This window comes from Mus caroli, chromosome 14 (assembly GCF_900094665.2).
Source record: "Mus caroli chromosome 14, CAROLI_EIJ_v1.1, whole genome shotgun sequence".
In the NCBI taxonomy this organism is placed as follows: domain Eukaryota; kingdom Metazoa; phylum Chordata; class Mammalia; order Rodentia; family Muridae; genus Mus; species Mus caroli.
This window is the reverse complement of record NC_034583.1, coordinates 48,624-52,851: the sequence shown is the minus strand read 5'-3', so window position 1 is coordinate 52,851 and position 4,228 is coordinate 48,624. Positions and strand designations below refer to the sequence as shown.

Here is a 4,228-nt window from a genome sequence, read left to right as displayed (position 1 = left end):
TGGGATTAAAGGCGTGCGCCACCACGCCAGGCCTCCTGGAAGCTTTTGAAAATAAAAATTTGAAGCAAATTTGTACCACAATTTTCCAGTATAACTAAAATCCTAAATATTAAAAATATTGTTTCTGAATTTTATGGAGCAACAAATATTTCCCAGAACTTTAAACTTCCCTTTAGAGGCATTGGCTAATAGAATACTTTTCACTTAGGAAACAATATATACTGAAAGATTTAAACTTTGTTTCTTGTATTGAAGCAGACAATAAAAATTTCTTACATATTGTAAAGCCCTGTTAGCCATACCTACAGGCAAAATTATCTAGTGATCACCAGTTCATTAAAAGCAAAACTCTTTGAATTTAAGCATTATTTTAAACATCTGAATAGATCTATAACAAAGCTAAAAAGAAATTCCCTTGAACACAGGGGAAACTTTCTCAGGCACTGTTTGCAAAATAAAAGATGGTTACAAGCTTTTCTAGGGCTGCCTTGAGCCCTGCATTAACTCAAAAGTAAAGTATTTTTTAACCTGAGCATTTTGGCCCTCCCATTATAAGGACCAATTTTAGAGGAACAATTTAACTGTCTATGCCTCTAATTTTTGATACTCTTTTTAAAAGATGATTACTCTTATAATTATCTTAATTACAATATACAGGTGAATTAAAGATCTTAAATTTGACATCAAACTCATCTCAATTTAGGAGTATCTTTAGAGGACTAGTTTTCTGGGCTGGTTTATGCCAGGTGCTTTTGTTTGAAAATTACTCTAGCCCTGAGTTACTACTTAAGCTAACTTTGTAACCAGGGTTATACCTTTTTAATCATATCCAAATAACTTATAAGCCAATTCTCTATGACCAAGATATGCAGATCATATTTATACCTTTAAGAGCAGTCAAAAACCAAATGGAGTGGCTACACGAATCTTATACATTTAGATCAATCAAAGAATTTTACTTTTTATAGCTATACTTATAAGATATAAACACACTGTCATTTGCTAAACACAACAATCACAAAATTGCAGAGAATTTTTTAGGAAAAAACAACTATCAGCTTATTTGCCTTAGAACTAAGAGGTTGCAGATTCCTTTTCTTTAAAAACAAGTTTTTCAGCAGGACCTCTCCTGCTGTGCTTGATTTTTTGGCTAAAGGGAGGGGCCTCTCAGCCTCAGTTGTGCAACTGAGAGTGATTCAACAGGTAAAGCTTTAACCATTTCTTTCCTTTTCTTTTTAACATGAAACATAAAACAGTCAGTCATTCAATGAAACAGAAAACATACATGAATTGACACGTGATTGGTGCACCAAACATAGACAATAGAAAGAGGGTAGAGAACTTCTCATGTAGGGGCCAGAGAGAATAAAACAGGGTGCCCCCCCCCCCCGATTTCTCTCTGTCCCTGGGAGAGTTCTAAAATCCATTTTCCTCTATCCCTTCCTTTCCTTTCCTGCTTGTACAAGGCAGCTTGTCAAACCAAGATTAAAATCTAAAATTTTCTAACAGCTTCTGGCAAGCATCTAAAATTTTTAATTTATTTAATCTGAGGGCAAATTGTTGAGAAAACACACAATCTCTATACACTAAATGTGTCAAATAGCCTAAAAGTTTACCATGCTAAATCTTTTTTGAAGTCATTATCAGTCTACACTTAGTCAAATATTTTATAGCCATCTGTAAAAACGCTCAACAGGGGAAATGTGGTGTTTTTTAAACTCCAGTATGATGTGTAGTTGACAGTTCAGTTTCTAGCAGTTTTTAAAAGGTGAGAAATAATTTCAAGCTCAGGTGCTCTATAACAATTGGGATGCATGGAATGATCTCAGCTGATAGGTCATATTGGTTTGTCCAGCTGAATAGAGCTGTTCTGGGAGGGACAGCTGAATTGATAAATGCTTACCAGGCCTTTGTTTCTTCCTTCCCTAAGTGTGAAATACTCCAACAGACACCGGAACATGGCACAGACCACAACATGATCTCCCACAAAGAGAAGTGCTGGAAGAGGAGCACTGAGAGTGCACCCAAAATACACCACTATTGCCTCTCATCCTTAATAACCATGACTGTAATGGGCTGTATGCTCTTCCTTTATTTTGGTTTCTTTGGTATGAACAGGCCTTAATTTCATCTATCCTCTGGCCCAGGAAGAGTGCACATTTAAAGGGACTCAGAGAAGTGCTAAGACACATCAAGTGCTGCTGGGCATCCATGAAGATTCTGAGTGCAAATTTATCTTTTCCTGATGGGTNATCATGAATAATTACATGGAGATCAGTCAACAAAATTGTAAAACCTTGGATCCAAGTCTACAACATCTGTTCTGCTTTGACTTGGGAGCCATATCCTTCAGACCCACACTCTAAAAGGAGAGTGTTGCTTAAATTTCTCCTGCAAAGATTGCTACCTCCAGGATCTGCTTTTCTACTAAGTTGCCAAGGACAGTCACAGGCTGTAAGTCTGTGCTACAAAATGTGCAGACAAAGTTTTTACATTGCACAATTTTTGTGGTTTGATTTTGGTTTGAGTTTTGATTAGTTTAGTTATTTGGTTTTTCATGTTTTCATTCAAAGTTTTGTTATATATTGGTTGTTTATTTGTTCTTGTAATTAATTTGATATTTTGATAAGTCTATACACAGTACATATTGACTGTCAGCTTTGAGTTACAATTGAGTACATTGCATTTTTCTTTTGACTAACACAGTGATCTCCAACTCTTCACTCTTAAGAATCTTGTTATTTCAGGTGTGAGCATGAAATCCCACAGATATCAGACCCAGATTGATCTCTGCATTCTTCAAGGGACTTGGGCTTCATAGTTTCTTCCCAGCCAGACTGAACTACAAAGTCCATCATACATTCAGTGTGGAAAGTGTGTCCAACTCTAAGGATAGGAACTTAATGTTGGAAATCTTACCCATGCTGCATCGTTGTTGTCAAATATTTAGCTACTGTGAAATACTGTGGATGATGGTGTTGAACACATTAATGGCAAATACATCAGTATTTCTGTAATAGCTCTCATTAAATCAAAGTAGATTCTAAGGGAATAAAAAGCTTTCAGAAATCACAGCAGTGTATGCTTCTGCTTTCCTTCAAATATACAGTCACTGGTAAATGCAAGTAGAGATTATAAATTCCAAAATCTTTTTGGGGACAGGTTTCTGTGGGGGTCCTTCATCATTGAGTTTATTACTTTATGATTCACCTGTGTCTGCCCAAAGACATCATTCAAAAATGATGAAGATTGTAATTAGGTATCATCCTATAAAGTCCTAACAAATGCCTTTTTATTTGATATTTTCTTTACTTACATTTCAAATGTTAAACCCTTTCCTAGTTTCCCCTCTGAAGATCCCCTTTTTCCTACCCCCAACCCCTGATCCACAACCCACGCACTCCCTCTTCCTGGCCATGGCATACCCCTCTACTGGGGCATAGAACCTTCCCAGGACCAAGGATCTCCTCCCAGTGATGACCAACCAGGCCTTCCTCTACTACACATTTAGCTAGAGCCATGAGTTCCACCTTGTGTTTTCTTTGGTTGGTGGTTTAGTCCAGGGATCTCTGGAGGTACTGGTTAGTTCATATTGTTNTTCCTCCTATGGGGCTGCAAATCCTTCAGCTCCATAGGTCCTTTCTGTAGCTCCTTCATTGGGGACCCTGTGCTGTGACCAATGGATGGCTGTGAGCATCTACTCCTGTATTGATAAGGCAATGGCAGAGCCTCTCAGTAGACAGCTATATCAGGCTCCTGTCAGCAATCTCCTGTTGGCATCTGTAGTAGTGTCTGGTTTTTGTGGTCGTTTATGGGATGGACCCACAACGTGAGCACTCCCCCACGTTCTGACTCAGGAGAGGCAACACCCTATATCACCCACAAGAAACGGTTTTGCTCCAAACTGCAAGAGGATTTTTATTCAAGAACGCTCTCGGGACCATGGTCATACACCACGCAGGGGTAGAGGACCGTGGCACCCCAAGTAGCTGGATAAGGGGGTGCCGCAGACCCTCTGGGTCCCTGTGTCTGCGTGGAACGGGTCCCCCGACGCGGGTGGGCAAAACGTGGATGGCGAGTGACAAGCAGACACACACAGGAGAGTTCGTGTGTAGAATCTGAATGTAATTTTTCCACTCGAGCATTAGACTTTTTATGCAGAGTACAATAAGGAAGACGGGTGACATATTTTCAAGGTACAATTGAGGTAACCGGATGCTTAATGATT

At 38.9% G+C, this 4,228-nt stretch overlaps 1 pseudogene; it reads left to right on the top strand.

The window, feature by feature from the left end:
• Window positions 1-2,290, top strand: part of LOC110309254 — a 13,367-nt pseudogene extending 11,077 nt beyond the window's left edge.
• The last annotated feature ends 1,938 nt before the right edge of the window (window positions 2,291-4,228 follow it).